The sequence below is a fragment of the Oxyura jamaicensis genome, chromosome 3 (genome assembly GCF_011077185.1).
Source record: "Oxyura jamaicensis isolate SHBP4307 breed ruddy duck chromosome 3, BPBGC_Ojam_1.0, whole genome shotgun sequence".
Classification (NCBI taxonomy): domain Eukaryota; kingdom Metazoa; phylum Chordata; class Aves; order Anseriformes; family Anatidae; genus Oxyura; species Oxyura jamaicensis.
In genome coordinates, this window is record NC_048895.1 from 96,619,750 (window position 1) to 96,644,098 (window position 24,349).

The window sequence follows — 24,349 nt, forward strand, 5'->3', positions numbered from 1 at the left end:
AACATCTTGTCCTGTACCCAACAGCACCTCAGTCTGAATTCAGCCTCCAGGTATATTGTTATTCCTGTGATTTATAGCAGGAGATCTGAAACAGATTTCTACAGCAGTATATTGCTCTGTCTACTTCCTTCCAGACTGAGATTTCAGTCTCTTTCTTACACTGAGGTGTATCTGTCATTTTTCTTTTCATTCCCTTAGATGCTAGATATGCTTTTGCTACAAGTGGTGATACTCTGCTATCAATTGGCAGTGAGTCTGGCTTGTCCTTTAAACTGCCATCTGTCTTTGCCTTCCTTTGGTCCTGTTGATGCCAGCTGTGCTAGTTACTGGACACCATTTTACCTGAACGATTGTCTCCCACCAGTTCTCAGTATTTACACAAAAATCCAACAACCACAGGAAAAAAAAAAAAAAAAAAAAAAAAGTGTTTATTAAATCAAATGTCTTTCACTGCTTCCAAAATTGATGCCAGTGAGGCTAGGCTGACAATGGCACTTTAAGACAGTAGTAGCAGTACTGTAGATGTAGAAATCCAACATATGAACTCTGTAACTCTGAGTAAAATCAGAATAAGAAGCTTACTGGATGCTTACATCAGTTACATTAGGTCTGTTTTAAGGTATTTCTGTGTGTAAAACTTTTTGAGTTTTAAATAATTACTATGCTTCTTATGTGCAGTTATTAGTATGCATACCCAGAAGTGAAATGATATGTACAAATAATGTCTGGAAGTTCAAATATCACCATATAAAGCCTCTGCAAGACTGAAAAACTCAAAATGCATGTCTGAAGTACATAAACATTGTCCACTGCCTCACTCTGTCCATTGTATATACATATGTGCATATATTACCTAATAACTGTCACAAAAGATGACATCCGTAAATAGCTCCTGCATTGTTAAAGATTAATAAACTTCTGTTTTTCTCTTTCTGTTCTGCAGATTGCTTCCATATGTGCAGCTATTTATGTACACTTAATGCTAATATGGTGTTGATCCAAGTCTGCGTCAGGCTTGCTTTTCAGGTGTGAGTCATGAATGCATCCATTTATCCACATTAGTGGATTTGTTTCTTTTTTAAAATGTGAAGCAAGAGTGAATCCAGATGATGATTTTATGTTGAATTCTACATGAATTAGAGATTATCATTACATGTATTAATGTAAAATATATCCTGGCTATCCCAGATGACAATCAATATAAACTTTATGGGAAACAATATCTGTGTGCTTATCCATTCTGTAGTGTTACAGAAATAGGAATTGGGATTCTTTTTATTTTTTATTTTTATCGGTGGTGATACCAGTGATAGCAGCACTGTCCTTAATAGCTGTTTGTCTGTAGAGCCAGGTGCAATATTTACCAGGAATTCAATTAGCTAAGACAAAGACAGTTCCATAAAAGCCTTTAAAACAGCCTCTATCAAAATGTCTCCACTGTGAGACAAGATAGAAGTATTCTTTTCTGAGACTAAGAGTGGAAATGTCATTTGTCATTTGGAAACTAGAAATCTGTCCTGTCCCTCGTTTTAGATTATAGTTTTAAAGCTCTGACATTTTTTACTACAGCTTAAACTACCATGTGCATAAATACATACAAAGTTCTGCAGACAAGCCATTTTTCCAAATCAAAGCAAATCAACAACTGCTTAAAACATAATGCTGCAGATACTTGTGGGCAGGAACAGTCTGATTTGCCCATTGCATGAGTATTGATTTTTGATTGCAGAGGTTATTCTGCAGATGAAAAGATCATAATCGTACTAAGAGATGCTTCACTGAAAAGTTGCACTCCACAAAACCAAGTGGAAAACACAATCCTGCTAACTGAATAAAAAAGCAACAAGTATTGCTATCTTTGTCCAGTCTCCAGGTTACTGTGCAAATGACCTTAAATATCTATTCATATCAATACCACCTAAACAGCCGAAAGTGGAAAATGGGAAGTTGGGGGAAAGGGGAAGGGGAGGGGGGTGGGAGGGAAGATAGAAAGATGAAGAACTATCTAGTCTAGTTACTTTATGCGTGGCAAGGACTTGCCCAATTTCTATCCATCCTTCATTACAGAAGCTTGGAGAAAAGATCTGTAAACAGTAAGGGGCAAGAACTCAACAGGGCATTAAAATGGCTTTTTGGGTTGTACAGAAAATAACTAAAAAATCAAAACAAGAAAGTGCTCAGCTGCTGAATAGTGTCCTAGAAGCATGTCAGTGCCACAGACATGTCCCTTTCTGACTTGAAAGATCCTGAAAGCACCATGACTTCTGCATCAATGCACGTGTACAACACCCCCAGACCACTGGGCTCAGTTAATCAAGTCAGGATATGGGAGATAGACTGCCAATATCCTATAAAGCCCCTAATCCAGCTATACATACTCAGTGCTTTTGTAGCACACACAGGCTGTACAAAGACTGAAGGTGCAGTTTCCACTTTCCTCAAAATGAAGAAACTGTAGTTCTCCTGCTGACCTCTGGTATTTTAGTCCCTTGATCAGGGCACTTGCTCAGAAAACTAAAGACCCAAGGTCATTTTTCTGCTCAGCATGATCAAATTTAACCTCACATCTTCTGTTTCCTATGTGAGTGTACTAAATATTAGACTACAGACACTTCTCTGCATGTGACAGGGAAAGTAGGAGGTTTAGAATCACACAATCACAGAATCACAGAATCATCTAGGTTGGAAGAGACCTCCAAGATCATCTAGTCCAACCTCTGACCTAACACTAACAAGTTCTCCACTAAACCATATCCCTAAGCTCTACATCTAAATGTCTTTTAAAGACCTCCAGGGATGGTGACTCAACCACTTCCCTGGGCAGCCTATTCCAGTGTTAGGTTGGATATTAGGAAGAACTTCTTTACTGAAAGGGTTGTTAGGCATTGGAATGGGCTGTCCAGGAATTGGGATGGAATTGGAATTGGAATTGGGATTGGAATTGGAATGGGTTGAGTCACTATCCCTGGAGGTCTTTAAAAGACATTTAGATGTAGAGCTTAGGGATATGGTTTAGTGGAGAACTTGTTAGTGTTAGGTCAGAGGTTGGACTAGATGATCTTGGAGGTCTCTTCCAACCTAGATGATTCTGTGATTCTGTGAATGTGGTCCCAGACCTTGGGATTAAATGCATACTTTTTATTAAAAGTATTACTATTGAAAATGCATAAATATCATTGGAAAGAAAGAGTAGTATATGAAAGGATCTCAACTTCAAATTACAAAGGTGTATTTGTCTGGTTTTCTCCTTCTTTTATTATCATCCGCACTGCTGAGTTGAGATGTTACTAAAAGAAACCTGGAGGTGGAACAGCTACTTCCACTATAGCTTGCTGCCTGAGACAAGGACAGCTGCAACTCCAGTCCAGGCCCCTGACATTCTGGTTGAATATTTTGGTCCCCAGATTGTTATGTGAAAGATTGCCACTGCAGCAACTGTCATCACTGAAAGAGTAAAGAATCCAGCTGCACTGCTCTGTGTAAAATGCAAGCCTGTTAGTTTATCTCAGATTTTAACGGAACATAACTTCACAATCATTGGACACCCTCACAAGATTTGAGCACCCAAATATTTTATGAGTCCCAAGCAGCTGAAGGAATAAAGGTGGAAGCTGACCTACTCCACTGAATTAAGTTGATGATCCCTAACAGAACTTTAACCTCGGAATTTTTTATTGAGTGAACACTCAAACATAGGTTTGTTGCATTATTGGATTTAAGAATATAATTACCTTTTGGATCTCATCTTGTTCTTGTCTCTAATTTGCACATGTATGTTTTTTGTTTGTTTGTTTGTTTACCAAAAACTGCTTCCTTGTTTTACACAGTGAAGTTTGTGTAATGTCATTCATTACAGCTAGAAAGCAGTAATGGATAAGAAATAGCATTGAGTACTGTAGTGTAACAATGAACAATACAAAACAATAACAATATAGTTTTTTTAAGATTCAAAATTCCTCCAAAAATTGTTTCATTGCAGTGAAAAGACCATGTTCAAACTTGCAAAAATAGGTCCTTGCCTTAGTAATACTTCCTTTTTTTTTTTTTTTTTTTTTTTTTTTTTTTTTTTTTTTGCTGTGCTACAGTCCCCTCCCCTTTCATGTTCTAAGAAGTTGTTTTGTCTTTGTTCTTTAGTTGTCATTTTGGTCAGTTCCTCTCCTTTGGAATAAGCCTGTACCATCATCTTCTCAAATTGCTGCAGATTTTCTGTGGATAAAAAGCTTTGAACATAGAAGTAGTGGTTTTATATTGTAGCTGAGTCCAGCCAAGTTAAAATGTGGATGCCCCAGTCCTTTCCTCTGAACACAGAAAGCCACTTTTTTTCACATTTATTTGAGTAATATAAAAGGAGCCCTTGACTTTGAGAAAATCTTCAGTTGAATCTGTATTTTCTTATGTTTCCACTTTTAGGAATTTCAGTAATACTTTTTTTTTTTTTTTTCTCCACCATCAGCTTTAATACATGACAGTTCTAGATGAAAAGGATAAAAGCCAATAATAGTTTATAAATTATGAGTAGGATGCAGGTTCTAAGTGCAGGTGGCTGGAGATGTGATAAAGCTACATTTTTTCATCTCCCCATGGTTAGCTTCCTAATACTCCTAGTTATTCTACTCTGGCTATCTGTTTGAAGAACTGGTTCTCTCTCTGGTGGGGAGGAAAATGGGCAGGATTTCATTTTCACTCCTATGGTATGACTGTTTTTATTGATCTGGTCATTAATACTAGATTATACTATCCTTCTTCCATTTCTATTTTGAGGAATAACGAGACAGAAAGATGAGACTTTAGTTAAGCATAATGCAGAGCACTCAGGGGAAAAAATAAAAAATAAAAGTGTTAAATAAGGAATTATAGGGCTATTAAGGGAATGGCTATGACTGATGAGGCAGTTTCAGCTTTCTAACTAAAATAGCAGAGGCAGCATGTTGCGAAGTGAAAACATATGTACCAGCATGCATCAAAAGAAAATGTCAAAACAATATTTTGCCCTTTTGCCACTGTTACTGAGCTAGCTGCACCTTTGTCTTTTCAGTATCTCTGACTAAATTCCTGAAATTTTTGGTCTTTATTTGTCTTTGGGTAGAATTTAAACATTCTTCACTCAGACTGAATATAAAATACTGACACATCTAGTCATAGCAACATATGTATTCTAGTATCCTGTGCCCAGGGTAGGGAAAGACTATAAGAAATTGGGCATGTAACAAGTGACATAGTCCCTTCCTGGTTTTAGCAGTCTCCTAGCTTTTACAGTCCTGGCTTTAGCAGTCTCTGTGAATGAGAGACTGCATCCCGAATACTGTGCCCATTCCTCAAAACAGATATAGGGCTTTTTGCCCTCACCCCCCCAACCCCCCCCCCCTCCCTTTTTTTTTTTTTTTTTTTCTGTTTATGTAAATTCTTACCCCAGTGATTGTCTCTCATAACCACTTTCTGAAATCCCAGCGTCACATTGCTGATCAGCAGCTATTAAAACAAAGTTGTTAGAGGGTTTGTGAGCTTGTTTGTTCAGCAATTGGAACAAAACAGCAGGCAAAGGGCTTTTAAAATAATCAGCCCACAGACATATCCAGTCTCACCTTATGCTTTCCTTCAAGCATCGTCTGATAAGCTTTCCTCCTGAGTTATGGAAATGTAACCAAGTCAAATGAGGTCCATGACTGCCTGTCCTAGTGGCCTCTGCCCTTCTTAGTTTGCATATGCCTGGCTCTATGAATCTCTGTATTTGCTGAGTTTCTGAGCATAATTGCCATAAAGATCAACAGTTTATATGTTTGAAGCCCCAAATTTGAAGTCTAAGGGGCTTGATTTTTATTTTTTTCCCCTTGGACTGATGAAAAATCTATCTAGCAGAGGTTTATGAGAACATCATCTGATACTTGGTTGGTGACTTGAAAAGCTACCCCTATAAGATCTTTCTCATTTCTGAGGGTTTGGTGTCCACTGTTAATAAGAAGGTTAAAATAATTGTAGCTTACTGATACTCTGCAAAGTCCTTTACTGATACAGCTTCTCTAGGGAAAAACATTTGATCTTAAATATGATCTTAAAACATGTAGTCTTATTTATAATAGGGAAAATATAATTTCTAAGATAATGGATTTTGTCAATTTAATAATCGTAAAACTAACTGAGCTGGCAATTATGGGAGATATGAAATTTTTTATCAGGTTAACAACTTTTTTAAAATTTCATTGTCTTTCCTGAAGCTTTTCCACTTTGGTAGTTTTCAAGGGATAACCAGCATGAGTTAAGAATACACATTCTTCTGCATTTATAGAGCATTCAATTCTGTCAAAAGACACGTGAGATATATTATTTCAGATTTAACTAGATCTTTTTATACAGAAAGTCACAACTGTATTGACTTGTACAAGATGTCTTACTACAGGAAATTAAGGTGCTGAAATATTGAGAAGTAAAGGAAAAAAAAAAAAAGAAAAAGAAAACAAATGCTGTTACACAGAAAACAACAAAAATATTATGAGGAAATGAAAGAAAAAATACATACAGAAACTGCACAAGAAAGAGACAATGTTTCTGTTTGTGTACTAGCACTGAAAAGTCAGACACAGAAAAAGATCTTGCATAAAATGTTTTATTGTAAGTGGACTCTAACAGAGAGGTCTGGAGCCAACATGCTAAGACTATGTGACTTAAGTCCTGTTAATGTACTGGAATAAAGAACCATCCCTGTTATAAGACTGACTCTACAGTTCAGAAATGTTAGGCTGTCATAGATGTATTTACTTTTTACTTTATTTACATTTCTTTATCAGGAAGAAAGTGCTCTCCAATAAAAAATAATATAATAAAAATAAAAATCCCACCAAAGCTTGTTTCTGGTCCAATATAATACAGACTGTAGTTCTACATCACTGACCTAATTATTTTCAGAATTGCTGGTTCCTGATTCTGAGGAACACAACTTTATTTGCCATGGAGTGCAGCCATGAAGTGAAAAAAGATTCTATATGTAAACCCAGCTAACTCAAGCTTTGGGAAACTATCAAAAATGAGCATGTTTTCTTCTTTCTTTTTCATCAAGTAATAAAAAAATAGTGAGCTTCAGGTTTATATAAGGGAATCTTTAAGATTTTGCATTGTTTTCTCACTTTCTTTTAAATTTTTCATGATTTTCTCACTAACAGAATATTAGCAGCTAGTAGCTGCTCCAGTTACATGCAGGCAGTTGTATCAAGAAAAAAGTAAAAAAAAAAAAAAAAAAAAAAAAAGTTTTTCAGACTGCTTTGGAAACTCTGCTTTGGAAATATTTATTCTCATAACTTGAAAACCATTTTTATCGGTTATAAGTTAGGACTTCTGTCTGCTGGAGTTCAACAGGAAGCTTGAGCACGTACCTAGCTTCAAGCTTTATAGCACCTCCATTCACTTCACTGGGATGTGTCATAGCCCAAATTTGTAACATGGATCAAAACTTAGCTTGGGGACAGAGAGTAGAAAGTGGGATTAAATAGTCAATTTTCAGTCTTATCAAAAGGTTAATAGTAGGGGCCTCAAGGCTCAAGAGTAGGTGTCATGATGCTTAATGATCTGGAAAGAGGATGAGTAGTGAGAAGCAACATTTGCAGATGGCAGAAAGATGCATAGGATGGACAAGTCCATGCTGTACTGTCAGCTTCATCAGAGGGACATAGAGAAGCTAGGTGGATGGGCAAATTGACAAAAATAAACAAACAAACAACAGAAACACACACACACAAGAAAAAACAACAATGCTTTTTGTATTGAATATCGATACATAGAAACTATCTTTGAAGGAAGGAAAAGACCTGCATGAATATTTAGCAAGATTCAAAATTCATTATTGGATCATCGAGACAATTAAGCAAATTATCTAACCACTATTGCAAAATTTTAATGTGAAAAGAGTCTTGATGTATAACTGCACTTAGAAAAACAAAAATGTTAAGAATGAATGAGGAAAAGGTGTTCTCTATGGATACTAAACTAGATAAACCCTGTAGCTGATTCAATACTGTGAAGTCATGTTTCAAGTAGACAAGGATCCTCAATAAGTTAGTCTAAAAATTATCTAGTAATTAAATATTGTGGATTTCTTTTTTAGTATAAGACTCAATTTAACTTTCATAATTCTTTAGTTCAGTTGTGAATATCTTTCTTGCTCTGGTAGCCCTACTGAGCAGGGGAGTTGGATCACATGGCACCCAGAAATCCCCTCTGATTGCAACCATTCTGTGATCTTGTGATTCTGTGATCTGTGATCTCTAAATATAAGGAGAAATAAATTCACTCCAGAAGTGGAAATAACAAGTCTAAAATTGTTGATACTTTTTGGGAAAATGTACACTTCAGTGTTTCGGGTGATTGAAATGGAAGGAGTTGAAACATTTTACATTATTAACAGGCAAAAAAAAAAAAAAAAAAAAAAAAAAAAGGTCTTGAAGGTGCAATGGAAAAAAAAAACTGTTATTATACTAGTCATTTGATGGAAAACACTGCATATACTAGTGATCCAAAACTGATCAGGCAAATATTAGCTAGAAAGACGCAAAATCCTTAAAGAGAGTGAAAGTCAGCAAAGCAGATAGAATTAAAGGGCCTCTCTGGCTCACACTGAAGTTTGCCAGTACATGACTGTTCAGTGATTACAGAATGATGGTGCTGGAAGACACATCTGGAGGTCACCTGGTCCAAGTCACCTGCTCAAGAGTCACTTAGAGCTGGTTGCCCAGCATGTCCCAGCTGCTTGCTGGGACCATGTCCGGATGGCTTTTGAATATCTTCAAGAATGGACACTCCACAACCTCTCTGGACAACCTATGTGAGTGTCGCATCACCCACACAGTGAAAAAAAAAAAAAAAAAAAAAAAAAAAAAGTGTGTTTGGACCCTTTACCTCTTGTCCTGTCAAAGAAAGTAGTGAAGTAGTGTTTTATGATGATATTTAACATAGAAATAAGGAGTAAAAAGATCAGTAATAGTAACTGCTAATTTTGAAACAATGTAACTCTTATTTTATAATTTAAGTATAAGTATATTTTATTTGTAAATTTCATTATGCTCTGAATGTATTTAATGAATAGTAAAAGTAATTAATTTTTGGAGTATTTAATAAAACTTTGGATTGTCTAGAAGATTTCCCTTTCTGTCAATGAGAGATTATTTTTTGTTTTTTTATCAAGCAAAATAAAACAATTTATGAAATTATATTGAATCCAAAATATGTGATTTATGGCCTGATCCATGAAAAAAATAAATAAATAAATAAATAAAAGAAATAATATGCACTAGTTCACATCCCATGCTTCAGAGGGGAAGGGTATTTAGCGGTAGCATAGAACAAAATCCAGAATCTCTGTTGGAAACAGAAAATGCCACAGCACTGAGACAGTGGCTGGTGCTGGTTGCTTTATAGTCTTCTTCAGTATCATTACTCTTCTGATATCTATTAACAGATGGAGACTTGTGTAAGTTGAGTCCCCAAATGAAAGATCTTTGACCTGGCCAAAGGAAGCGGGAAAACTGTGGCTAAAGGACTACAGATATGACTGCAATATCACAAGGGATATAGCATCTGCATGATGGTCATTACAGCATCCTTTTGCAGATACAGTCTACTTGATTGAAAGTCCTTCCAAATTCTTCCTGAAGTCTGTCATCATTTGACCCAGCCATAAATGGGTGCCTGATTGCTTATTCTGTGGAGCCAAAGGCAGTCAATTATGCTGCTGGCCTTATCACTCGCTTGCTTTTTGCTGGCTAGAAAAGCTGGTATGCCTGAACCAATTAAACCAGTGAACCGTTTGGGCTCAGACAGATCTTTGACCTCTGCCTATGAAGGCAGGTTAGTTCTGCCATCCATCAGTAGAAGTGCTGCAGGGCCCAATTAGGTTTCACTCTGCCATTTAGACTGTTAATCCAGTACCACTGGCTGGTTTACTTTTCAAGTTGACAGACTCTAGCTCACAAACCCCCTTCTTTCAGTACATGCTTGGACAGTACTTTGTAGCCAATGTTAGTAATGTGTTAAAGGAAAATATTTATTTTCCAGTATATGTACTCAATGAAGTAAACCTCTGATGCTCGACTTCCCATTCCTCTGATACAATATTGCCTGGAACGAATTCCCAATCAAGATTAACATTTTTGTGGGCTACCCTTTAAGTGGGTAGTAGATATATTTACAATCTTTGAATTTGAAAACTTTATGTAAGAATATATTTGACAATTGTAAGGAGATATATGATGGTCAGAGTGTGTCAGAGGCCATCAGAGGATGCATATAGTATGCTACAAATTTCAGCTATCACAAAATAATTGTGAAGATTAATTTTTCTGTGGAAAAAGACTAAGGTAATGATGGCATCATTTTCCTGAGTAGATTAATCTCATGTGTCTTTAGACTTATATCTACTGACTTTAGTGACAAAAATAAACACTTACTGCTTTTTTATTTCTCTTAGCCCTGCAGAAGTAACATAACTATTTGAGACAGCTGGATACTATTCCATCTTGAGCATCATTGGCAGAATTGCTCACTACATCCCAATAGCTACACCTGTTCAAATGCCTTGCAGGCAAAACAATTGCACAGGTACCACTAAGGGCATAATTTGGCCCTCAGAAACTTTGTTACTGGTATGTTATCTGGAAAGAACCCTACCTGGCTCCTGGAGCCCAAAATGAGTTTCAAAGACTGGCACTCAGAAAAAGCTCATTTCACTCTTCAGAAAAGCTGCTGCACTGTGGAAATAAATGTGTTACCTGGGCAGAAGAAGACCCTTTTAAAATACAACTAGTTTCAGTGACAGTCTGGGAGATGAAGGGCTGACTTGAATTTCACTGTGAATACTGTTCAATACTCTAGTGACTGTTATCTCAGTTAGACAGCTCATCCAAGAAGTAAACATGTGAGCTGATGGTATTTAGGTAAATATTATGACTGAAAACTTGCTGGAAAAAAAGGCATCTTCTGCAAGCAAGTAATTTAATATAAGAGATTATTATTTCTATAACGTAACCTACATGAGGTACTTGGTGTCAGCAGTTTCAGTATATCCTTCATTGGCAGTAGTAAGTATGACTGGAAAATCTGACTCATAGTATGACAGGATTAAACTGGTGAAACCAGTGGGAGACAAAAATTGTTTGTAGTCTGTTTGGTGGAATATGAGGTACTTAACGCCAGTCTTCATCCAAACAGCCATCACCATTCCCTCAGTGCCATCTACCGGTGAAATCATGAGATGTACCGAAAGTAATTGTAATTTATATGTGTTTCTATTATGGATTAACGATTTGATCCTCCATTAGGACACATAGAAAACAATTATTATTATTCTAATAGATTTTATAATTTTCCTTAATTTTAAGCTACTCATGATTTCTTTCATATACAAATATTTAGTATAAAGTGTTCCTTGTGGTACAGAATGTTTTCAAAAATACATGCATGTACTATATCTGATCAAGAAATAATTGTTTAGCTTTTATAAATGCAGAGAAAAACATTTCACAGTTCATTAAAATGTAAAATATGTATCTTATTTTCAACAAAAATATACATGCATGCAGGGCTGCATCAAAAGAAGCGTGGCCAGCAGGTTGAGGTAAGTGACTCTCCCCCTCTGCTCTTTTCTCATGAGACCCCATCTGGAGTGCTGCATTTAGCTCTGGGTCCCCCAGTAAAAGAAGGACATAGCAGTACTAGAGCAAGTCCAGAGGAGGGCTGAAAAGGTGATCAAGGATCTGGAACTCCTCTCCTATGAAGACAGGCTGAGAGAGCTGATTTTTTATTTATTTTTTTTTTCAGCATGGAGAAGAGAAGGCTATAAGGGAGACCTTATAGCAGTCTTCCAGTACCTAAAGGGGAGCTACAAGAAAGCTGAGGAGGGACTATTTATTAGGGAGTTTGGTGATAGGGAAAGGAGCTTTAAGCTAAAAAAGGGTAGATTTAGGTTAGATATTAAGAAGTTCTTTACGAGAAGTTATTTTACTAGAAGTTCTGGCTGGGTGGTGAGGTTCTGGAACAGGTTGCCCATATCATCTGTGGATGCCAAATCCCTGGAAGTGCTCAAGGCCAGATTGTACAGGGCTTTGAGTAATCTGGTCTAGTGGAAGGTGTCCCTGCCCACGGCAGGTGCCTTTAAAAGTAGGTGATTTTTAAGGTGCCTTCCAAACCAAACCATTCTATGATTCTATGTTCTTGCATGTAAGTGTATTTTCCAAATCTGTGGGCTAGTTACTCTAAATGTTTTGAAAGCTCCATAGCTTTGTTAATGTCTAATGATCCTCTTAGATTTTATAACAATGTTTGAGAACTCTACTGTGGATTTCATACAATGTGGGAGGGTGATTGCAGAGGTATAAGTGCCTAAAGATTTATGAGGGTGTAATAAGATTTTCCATTGCAGGAACCAGTGGGTAAATTTTGTGGTTCTCATTCTGTTGGACCTTCCCTTGTGTTCCATAATAATTGTTCTCATATATTTTGGCCCCACTTCTAAAGCTGCAAGAAAGCAAGAGAAGAATCATGTCACAATTTCTTCTCTAAGTTAGCTCAGAGTATGATTGTCTGAATGGTTCTTTCATGCAGCACCTCAACTATAGAGTCCTGCAAGCTTTATTCTTATCTTGTTTAACACCTGTCTAAAAGTCCTTATATGCATTTTGAGGCAGCACCAACTGAAATGCTGAATAGACAATGATAACACAAAATTTATTTTATAAGGAGCATAAAACAACACCTAACCTCAACAACTAGCTGAAAATAACATCTGGATGAAAAGCAACTGGCTGAAGCACTGGCTAGGTGCAAATAAGATTATTCTGTTCATATGAGGACAAAAACTTGTCATTCTTACAATATCCAGTAAAGAAATGACCAGATACCCTCAGACATAAATTAGTTTTGTAGCACTATTTGTCCAACTAGCCACCAGAGCAAAAAAATATCCATGGATATCTTAACCGTGGATATAAAAAATATCCAAAAAATTCCTGGTTGCATAGTATCACCTTTTCATTTTATACACAGATTCATCTCCTTTCTCAAATGTGGTTATTTGTCAAAGGTGGTAATTAAGCCTGTTCTCTATATTAATACCTCAGAGGAAGCCTTCCAGTAGTAGTTAGCAAACTACACTGAGGAAAGTAGGATGACCTAATTCTGCACTCTTTGAATGTGTGAGTTTCTGCCTTTTACTTTCACCAGTCAAGGAACTCAGTGGTCATATATTCTAGTACCAGTCATTTTCCACACAGTATATCTTCTAAAACAGGGTATTTGAATGCATTCACAGTAGATATTGTTGAAAAAATGTTCTTTTACTTCCCAGCCATCTTCAGAATAATTTCAGTTATTATCCAACAGTGTTTGAACTGAACTATCACTTTTCCTTTTTTATCTTTAATACTTAGAAAGAGGCTTTCTGTCAGACTGCATCTGTGCTTAATGTTTGCATCTAACCTCTACTCGTCCTTACACCATGAGGTTTCAGCAATTATTTTGGCAATATCTGTCTTTCCTCCTTCTTGACCACATGGTTTTGTATTCCTTCTTAAGTCAAAGTTATCAAAGATGGATTTATCACCCAACAAACATTACCCATTTTTCTTTTCTCCTTCCTGGTTAGACAGATGTATTGAATGTGAATGCCTCTACAAATCTATAGAGTGCCTATGTATTGCTCAGTCACTATCCCCAAAGATCATAGTGATTTTTCTTACAGTTCTGATATTTTCTATTAGTTAAATAACAGAGAATCATATAATAGTTTGGTTTAGAAGGGATGCTTATCTGCTTATGCTTACTTAGTCTAATGTAAAAAATCACTTAGTGGTAGACTTGGAAGTGCTATGTTAATGTTTGGACTTAACGATCTTAGAAATCTTTTCCAACCTAAATTATTATGTGAAACTGTAATTCTTGTATGCCCCCCTTAAGTAGTGGAAGGCCAGCATACAGTCTCCCTTGTGCTTTCTCTTTTCCAAGCTGAAAAATAAAAATAAAAATAAAACAGCTCTCTCAGATTGTCTTCATAAGAGGGGGCTCCAGCCCTGTTGTGCCCCTCCTTTGGACCTGCTCCAACAGGTCCATGTCCTTGTGTTGAGGGCCCTAGAGCTGAACGCAGTACTCCAGGTAATGTCTCATGAGAGCAGAGTAGAGGGAGATAAACACCTTCCTCAACCTGCTGGCCACGCTTCTTTTGATGCAGTCAGGATATGGTTGGCTTTCTGGACTGCAAACACACATTGCTAACTCATGTTGAGCTTCTCCTCAGCAAACATCCCTAAGTCCTTCTTTCAGGCCTGCTCTCCATTTGTTCTCTACCCATCCTCTATTTGAGCTTGGGATTGCCCTGACCCAGTCAGGACCTTGCACTTGGTCTTGTTGAATTTCATGATGTTCGTACAGACCCGCCTCTCAAGCCTGGCCAGGTCGCTCTGGGTGGCATATCTTCCCTCCAGTGTATTGACTGCACCATGCAGCTTGGTGTCATTGGCAAACTTGCTGAGGCTACACTCAGTCCCACTTTCCATGTCTCCAAAAAATAGGTTAAAGATATTAAATAGCACCAGTCACTGATAAATATTTTAAATGGTGTCGATATATATATTAATAGAGCACCAAATATATATCAAGATCAACTTACACTGTTGGTATTCTTGTGCCAACATCTCCATTCCACCTCTGCAATTTTAGTTGTTCTTTCTGAAAACTCTATTTCTCATTTGCCTTTATATATTGTCATTGGTAATAATTTGGTGGGTGCAGAGTTACAGCCAGAAGACTATTGTACAAGGAGTCAATGATCGGCATGTTTACTTCCTTCTCATGTATACAGGTGCACTTTGAATAGCCTGTGACCACTTACCAACCAGCTATGGAAGAGTATCCATGACTTCAAAGCTGTATGCCTCCATAGCATAATGTAAATATTCCATATAATAGAATTAATCAATTAATTAATCATGAATACATAATCAATATACGTGTATTTAACATGTATTCAATCATAAGTATAGTGCATTGTGTCTTAGACCTGAAATATTATTTGTACCTGTTTGGGAACTATATCTTTATTGAGGCAAGTGTATTGAAACAAATTGTTCAAGGGACTCTTCAAATTCCACTAACCTTGCATACTCAAAAATTATTGTGCAGTCATAACAGTAGGGGATATGTTAAGCAGGTAAGAGGAGAGTGGAACGTCCCACTGTCCCAAAATAAGGAGGATGGCTAAGAAAAACAAGACAAGCTGCTGCGGAATCAGCAAAAACAAGGGGAAAAGGGGGTGGGGGTGGGGTGGCAGGGGGAGAGGAGGGGAAAAGGGTGGAAAAGGAGAAAGTAAAGGTTGGTCAAACAAAATTGTACATATACGGTATAGTAAGAAGCACTGAGTAGGCTGTGAACCTGTGGTACTCAGCCAATGAGGAAACAGTTGTGAAATGTGTTTATTTGATTCGTGTCAGTATGGAACAATGCTAGGGCCGCATGATGAAATATAAGCTCCTATTTAAGAAAAACAGAGTGATTAGTGTACATAGTTCTTGTATCATGCAAAGGAATGATCCAGCAATTTGTGTAAATAGAGGGTTTGAAGGGCGAACATTGAGACTCTAGTCTGGGAGATAAGAGGACCAAGGAGTTTTTTTAGGAAACTCCAGACTTTTGCATGGGACGCTGCGCAAGCCTCTGATAACCAGCAAAGAGATCCACCAAATAAGGAGAAAGGGGGAGTTGAAGGACGACCGAAGGACAAAGCCTGGGAAGAAGTCTACGAGCCTTCAGCACAAGAGTCCCCCAGAAAGACCACCAGAGACTGCTACGCATGCGTCCAGAGAGGGTTTGGATTCCAGGAACTAATTATAATAACCCCGCCTTTTCTAGGAATAGTGATGAATATGTATTAGTCTAGGAGCATAAAAATCAGACACCTGATGTAACAGGTGTGCGTCCTGGTAGAGCAGAGACTCCCGGTGCACCCAGCGCTGTTTGCTTGCCTCTATTCGCTTAATAAATCACATAAATCCTATTTGGGACTTAATCATTTATCACACAGTGGAAGAATCAAGCGTTGTGAAATAGGGGATATAAGGTTATGAAACACTTCTGCTGTACGCTCATGATTGCAGGATGCCCACCATTGCAATCACAAATAAAAAAGTTACTTCACTGAGATCCTCACCTGAGCCTGTGTTATTGGACACATATAGTTTCTCACAACTGCAACAGCCAGCATTCCCAACACCAGAAAGGACATCAGATTGCTGTCACCTTTTCTGTAATTTCCAATTTCCACTCAGTAAATTAGTTAAACATCTTGGAGTGTCTGTGTCTTTCTTACTGACAACCCAAGAGAACTGAAACCTCAATACAAAATAGTAGGAATTACTATGCCTTCATCCACAATATAAGAAAAGAGAAGAAAGTCATTTTCCTATATGAAAACAGCTCCTGAACATCCTGTAAAGATGTTCAGAATGTCCTGTAAAGATGTTCAGAATGTTCAGATGTCCTGTAAAGAGAAGTCTTTTCCTGACAACTTTTAGAAAAAAAGGAGAACTACACCAAAGAATAGTCACTAACAAATGGATGTGGGCTTTAGGGGAGTGTTAGTCTTTCATTTTAGTTCATAAAAGTATTCCTAATTCAAACAAAATCTGTGACAAGTGAGTTGTTGTTGTTGTTTTTGTTTTGTTTTGTTTTATCTTTAAATATAACTTTTTTTAGCAGTTCCACAAACTTTTCATAAACTTCAATTTATACTACTACAGATTTTAACCAACCATTTCTCTTCCCACTTTATGCCAATGTAAAAAGAGAAACTCTATTCATTCAAGTGGCACTAACAAAAAATGTGTGAGATACACAGTTGAGTCTGTGGTGCTAGGAATATATGTGATGTGCAATTTTACTAAAATTATATGTGGGGGTTCTTTATTTTCTGTAAAGAACTCCAGAAGTTAGGCAGAAGACTGGGTTTTGTTACTGCTGATGGTCCACTTAGTGGGGGAAATAATGAAATATAAAAAGGCAGAAAGGCTACAAAGATAGAAGAAAGTTCTGTCTGGAAAGTACTGAGCTTGTTAGGCAGACAGGATTTTCTGTTTTCACAACTTAACTAAGATTTCATTTCTATTTATACACTGTGCTCTGAGGCTTAGACCTTCTCATCACCTCCTGTGTTTAGAATCCAGCCTTCTGTATAAATAAGGAGAAAATGTGATTTAATTAATTATTCTCCACAACATTAGGGTATTCCAAAAGGGTGCACCTCAACCTTATATTGCTCCTTGAGAAGTTCAGATATTCAGTGTGATGGTTTTGCTCGGGTGGGCGACCGAGCTCCACCACAACTGCTCTCTCACTCCCCCTCCTCAAAGAGGAACAGGGAGAAAATACGATGAAAGGGGCTCAAGGGTTGAGATAAGGACAAGGAGATCACGCAGTAATTATTGTGATGGGCAAAACAGACTCAGCATAGGGAGATAGTAAGATTTATTGCCTATTACTAACAAGCTAGAGAAGTCAGAAACAAAGGAAAGAAACCAAAAGCACCTTCGCCCCCCATCCACTCTCTTCCACCTCCTCCCCCCAAGCGGCGCAGGGGAACGGGGGAATGGGGGTTATGGTCAGTCTATAGAAGTTCTTCTCTGCCGCTCCTTCTCAGTCACTCTCGTCCCCTGTGCTGTGGGGTCCCACCCACGGGATGAAGTCCTTGCTGAACTGATCCAGCGTGGGCTTCCCACAGGCAGCAGCTCTCCAAGAACTGCTCCAGATATGGGTCCGTACCACGGGGTCCATCCCTCGGGAGCAAACTGCTCCAACCTGGGTCCCCCACGGGCAGCAGCTCTTGCCAGGTCACCTGCTCCTGCATGGTCTCCTCTCCACGGGCTGCAGGTCCGCCCTGGAATCTGCTCCAGCAGGCGTCTTCCACAGGCCACAGTCTCCATCGGTGCAGGTCCACCTGCTCCACCGTGGTCTCCTCCACGGGCTGCAGCGTGGAACCCTGCTCCTCCATGGTACTCCATGGGCTGCAGGGGGACAGCCTGCTTCACCATGGTCCTCACCACAGGCCGCAGGGGACTTCTGCTCCGGCACCTGGAGCACCTCTCCCCCTCCTTCTTCACTGACCTTGGTGCCTGCAAGGCTGTTCCTCACTCCTCTCACTCTCCCAGCTGCTGTGTGGCACAGCGTTTTTTTTCCTGTCTTAAATATGCTCTCACAGAGGCGCAAACAACATCACTTATTGGCTCAGCTCTGGTCAGCAGTGGGGCCCTTACCAAACATGGGGCAGCTTCTAGATCCTTCTCAAAGAAGCCACCCCTATGGCCCCCTGCTACCAAAACCTTGCCACATAAACCCACTACACTAAGGAATAAGGTGCATATAGCTTGGACTGAGAAAAGAAAGTGCAAATCAAAACCATTTGAGTGAACATGTGATCCCTCTTAGTTCATTTTGGTGCAAAGCCAAGCAAGTGAGCTCACAAAAGCTCTAGTAGCTGTTTAATCTGTTTGATTATGCCTTTGGGGTCACCCAGTCTATACAGATGTGAAACAGTTTACGGACTTACCATTTACTGGTTGTACTTAGTCCAGGCACAAAGTGCTTAATTCTGTGAATGCTTTAGTCAGCAGTGGTGCAGTCAGACTTGTGAAACTAACCCACACTGGTTTAAGCAAGCCTGTTTGATTTTCTACTGTAAGATAGGATAAGCACTCAGAAATTCTCATCAGTGACAGTGACAAATAGCAGCTCATGGTGGTAATGGATATACCTGACTCAGGGGGTTCTTCCTATCCAGGGTGAAGCTCAACAGATTAATTTATCTTCTGGCAGTGTCTGCTGCATTCTTATTTTCTGTATAATTCTGTCCTTCTAGAGTAGGGATAGAAACTCAAGGCTTAAGCCTTGAGTGACATAACTGGTTGCCAGGAAATAGAAATTGTTGTTTAGCTATTTATTCCTATGTATTTTGCATACAGCTTTTCCTTAAACCTAACACAATTTGGACTGAAAAACAGAAGACCGATCTGCCCAGGGTTCTGATCTTACAGAAGAGCTAAACATATACCTAAATTCAATTCTACTGTGTTCAAATTCTTCCCTTAGTAATACCTGTGCAATATCACTCAGTACAATAAATTCTGATCAGTGTGAAGGAAGGCAACATTTGTCAGCCATATTTTGCTATATTATATTTTCTCTATAGACAAAGAGAAAGAGCAGACTGAATTTTACATTCTTGACTAACTTTACAGGATCTGGTGTTGGGGTCAATCATCATTTATGTCAGATTTGTAAATTTGATACGGAAGTTGTCGTAACACAATGTATATGGAATAGTGTTATTGTTCAAAGTAGGAATACCTTAAATTTTGGCTCACAACAGCCTTTTTAGTCTCTTCCCTAGTTATGCATTATGCCATATGGAACTTAGAGGTAGGACAGCATGTGAGGAAGAGGGATAGTGTTCCTTTGGTTTGGCTTTGACTTAAATCAAGCTGACAAGTCAACTAGCCTGCTTAATTCTGTGATACTTCTGAGCAAAGGCTTTGAAACTCTAAAGCAGTATTTTGAAATCAGTAGACAATCACTAGCTTCCAAGACCTAAGGCTTAGACTTGTGAACTCATCATCATTTATGCTTGAATCAGATATGCATTCATTACTGGCCTAGTATTATTAAATTTCCAGATAGGTGCTGATTCTTTCTTCTAATATATATACATAAAATATTTATAATTATAATAATTTTTTTTAAAGAATCATTTTTAAGAATTAGTTGGTCAGTTATCAAATTTTAATTCATCAATCCTCTAACACTTTTTGAGGAATAAAAATGCAGTAATTACCAGTTGCTGGTTATATTTGGAAGCAAAGATTCTAGACCTTAGTAGAAATTAGACACCAAAATCCCTGTAAAGATATTTGTATGTAAGTGTATATATATATATTATAGTGACTTGTCCACATTCAATTGGAAGATTGGTGTGGAAACAGCACCAAACTTGGCTTTTTTCAAACCCAAGTTCAGCGCCCTAACATTAGAACTTCTGTCATTAGAAATGATCAATATTCACCTTCTTTGTGTGATTAAGGGAATGCTGAATTAATTAGACAGACTCCAAATGATGGTTTAGGAAGAGAAATGACCTTGTCAAGAAACTGTGGAAGTCTTAAATATCCCCAACTGTAGCTGTCATAAAACCATATTTTGTAACTTTCTGATAATTATTATATATGATTTTGTGTGTGTGTTGAAAAAAAAAAAAATGTTTTTAATTTTATTTTTGCTTACCAGATCACTCATTAAAAACATGGGCAATTTTTTGGAAAGTCATTATCTTATGCTTGATAGGTATACCACAGTGGGTTGTAGCTTGTGCTCAGGACTTTGTGTGAGGAAGGCTTGGGGTTTTGAGAATAAGAAAATCATGAAATATGCATCGGAGGAAAGGTTTTAAAGCAGTGAGAAATTTGTATGTGAAATCCCCTGCTGAGAAAGATTCTAAAATGAATACAAAATAATTCAGAGGAAGTGGGAGGAAGAAAAAGAGGAAAGGGGAAGAATCATAGAATCATAGAATATCCCAAGTTGGAAGGGACCCATAAAGTCCAACTTCTTGCACTGCACAGGTCTACCCAAAAGTTTAGACCATGTGACTTAGTGCACAGACCAAACATTTCTTAAATTCATACCGGCTTGGTGCAGTGACTACTTCACTGGGGAGCCTGTTCCAGTGAGCAACCACCCTCTCAGTGAAAAATCTCCTCCTGATATCTAGTCTGAACTTGCCCTGACTCAGCTTCACCCCATTCCCATGGGTCCTATCACTGGTGTTTATGGAGATTAGGTCACCTGCCTCTCCACTGCCCCTTGCGAGGAAGTTGTAGACCACAATGAGGTCCCCCCTCAGCCTCCTCTTCTCCAGGCTGAACAGGCACAGTGACCTCAGCCGCTCCTCATAGGTCTTCCCCTCTAGGCCATTCACCATCTTCGTCACCCTCCTCTGGACACTCTCCAACAGTTGAATGTCCTTTTTGTACTGTGGTGCCCAGAACTGCACACAGTACTCAAGGTGAGGCCGCACCAGCGCAGAGTAGAGCGGGACGATCACTTCACTTGCCCTACTAGTGATGCCGTGCTTGATGCACCCTGGGATACGCTTGGCCTTCCTGGCTGCCAGGGCACACTGCTGGCTCATATTCAACTTGCTGTCAACCAGAATATCTCAGACTTTTTTTCACCTCCTTTTGCAGGTGAAATTCAGAAGTTTATAAATCAATTATGAAAAGTACCCCAGGCTCCAACTTGGCATTCCAGCTACCAGATTTTAATAGGGGTTTCTTTGTTTTATTGTTTTAAGTACAGACATGGGAAAACATTGCTTGTTTTTATATCAGATCTGCAATGGTAAACTTTTTTAAAAAATAATAATAATTGTATAGTAAGTTTTAAAATGAAACTTTAAGTCAATAATTTACAAATTAAAAATGTACATCTTTGTGGGAATTGTTGCCCTTGTATCAATATCTACTTTTTTAAAAGTATTAAAATATTTATTTTTACATGATGAGACTTAATATTTTATTCATGGACTGAAAATACCATTTAAATAACATTAAGGGTTATCTTTGCAAACTAATTTTATGTATATTTTATACCTCTGATAGAAGCCCCTGCAATAACAATATCCCCTTTTACTGCTGCTGCATAGTCACCAGCAAAAATGGTGTCCAGTGACAGCTTTGAAGACGAAAAATTCTCAAAAAAAAAAAAAAAAAGTTGAAAAAATTATCTTCACATAGAGAAAATAAGAGTATCTACAACATTCTGCTCAGAGACTGGCTGGGCAACAGTTAGCAGGTGCTGCACAATTACATTGTGTATCATTTATTTTGTATATTCTTTCATAATTATTATATTTCCCCTTCCTTTCTTGGTCCTGTTAAACTGTCTTTATCTCAAACCATGAGTTTTGCCTTTTTTTTTCCTGATTTTGTCCCTCATTCAACTCCTGGGGTAGGTATGGTTGAGTGCATGAACAGCTATGTGGTGCATGCTGGGTTAAAACACAACATAAGAACAGCAAAGGGACATGTTGCTATATGCAAGGCAGTAATTCCTAAGTACTAGACAGGAACCACTGCACAGATGCTGTTTCCAGTTCCCATGTTGCTACAGAACAGATGCTTTCACACTGTCCCAAAACAACGGTTTGCATAGGTCAGAAGCTAGATGCTTCTACAATAGAAATCAAGCAAGAAAGCAATATGATGGCACACTTCCCTACTTTAGGCATAGGACTGCTTTCCACCATTCAAATACATTATTTGTGGAAGAGAAAAGGCAACAATGGATTTCTAATACTTATTAGAAACTTCATAGACTTTATAGGCCACCAGAAGCCCAGCAAAGCTCATATAGTAAGCATAATCCTCACTTTTGCCTTCAGGCTATAACTCTCTTATCAACATATCCAGCTGTTACATAGTGCCCAAATTTCACAGACATGCTATGGCAGGCTAGTATGTGCACCAAGAGTGCAAGCAGAAGAGAGGAATTGGCAGGACACAGAAAAAAGATGTTGCATCACTAACATTTTCCACAGTAGCAGCATAACCCTGGCACAAGTAATCTGCTTCTCCTCGTGGACATGCAGCAAGGAGATGCAAGACCTCAGGCATATAGTTTACATGCCAAGACAGCAGGAGGTTTCTGGCCAGTCTACCTTATTTTTCTGTTCCACTCATGACAAGTAACACATCTTCAGGACCCTCAGAGAACACTTAGGAAATCAGACATTAATGGCAAGATAGAAATTCTCCTGCCTACATTACAAATCTTATTTCCATGGCCCCCAGGGTTTCCACTTGTGCTAGGGCTCTCATCAGCTCATTTGTTGGCAGCAACAGTTAGGTTTCTTTGAAAATGCCAGCTGTAGAAACACAGATGCCTTAGGGAGCTCAGGCATCTAGGGAGATTAGTGCCAGCTCTGAATACGTTACTGTTGCCTACCTGGTGTATTTTTTTATGGCTGTTTGCTTGTTCAAGTGACAAAATTGCTTCTAAAAGCCAGGCCAAAGGCTTTTAGTGTTCAATATACAAACAAGCAGATTAAAAGGCTGTCACTATTGGACTGATATTCACAGCAGGGTTTCCATGTATGCAGCACAGCAGGGTTTCCATGTACACAACTAATAAATAAGTAATGAACAGAATAATTTCTGTTCTACATTTGATTCTCTAATATTGTTCTGCAGTACTACTTCCAAAAAGACAAAATAGGGAGAGATTAATTAATTTTTTCCCAGTCCCACAGAAAAATGTTGGCAGAAACAAAAAACAAATCTAAGTCACTGAAGTAGCTGTAACACTGGCACAGCTGGTTTCCAGCACACACTCTCTTCTATGGAGGTAGGGAAGAGTACATAAGAGGATTAACAGTCTTAAGTGGATTCAGTTATGGTCACTCTGAAAGTTTCAGTTAGTACAAACTGGAGCAGCTCTTATGATGCTTTGACCTGACCATGAGTCATTTGGATAGTGCACATACATTAATTACCATCACAAAGTTCATCCTCTTTGTTGTACCCAGCACAAAGGGCCCAGCAACAATAACTTCAAATAATTAAATTAGGCTATTAGCATTCAGAGACAGCATCACCTGATGCAGTGGCCATGGAGCAGCAGACTACTCAGATGCCATAAGTATGGATGGGATAGAGCTTCTGCATCCCAAAGCAGTAGATACCTGATAATCTAATTCTGAACTCCTGCTTCAAAGGTCTAAAAACTCCTAGAGAAAATACAGCAAAGAATACAGCTTATATCCCCTAACAAAGAAAATCTGAACTGATGTGAAGAATTTTGACTTTAAATAGCGTTAATACTGGGATGAATGAAAAACTAAAGAATGCAACAATAGAATTCTAAACATATATTTAAATAAGGGGGAAAAAGGCAAGGCTCAGATGATTTGGGCTCCTAGAAGATGCTAAGCATTTAAGAAACTTATGAAACATGATTTCAGCAAAGAGGATGTGTGATCAAGCCAGGAATAAATAATAAATAAATAATAATAATAAAAGCACCAACAGTGATATGGCAATCAAAGAAGAAAGTAATAGACTACTAAGAACAGTACTTAGTTCAATACAAACTGTCACGCTGCTGAAGTAGAGTCATAGAATACCCTGAGCTGGAATGGATGCACAAGAATCATCAAGTCCAGCTCCTGGCTCCACACAGGACTACCCAAAAATCAGACCATATTTCTGAGAGTGTTGTCCAAATGCTTCTTGAACTCTGGCAGTCTCAGTGCTGTGAACACTTCCTTAGGAAGCCTGCT

At 38.3% G+C, this 24,349-nt stretch overlaps 1 long non-coding RNA gene across 1 annotated transcript; it reads left to right on the forward strand.

The window, feature by feature from the left end:
• The first annotated feature begins 600 nt into the window (after nucleotides 1-600).
• Nucleotides 601-24,349, forward strand: LOC118163466. Its single transcript, XR_004749070.1, has 3 exons — nucleotides 601-611; nucleotides 793-804; nucleotides 24,183-24,349. It is a non-coding gene; the product is annotated as an uncharacterized LOC118163466 (long non-coding RNA).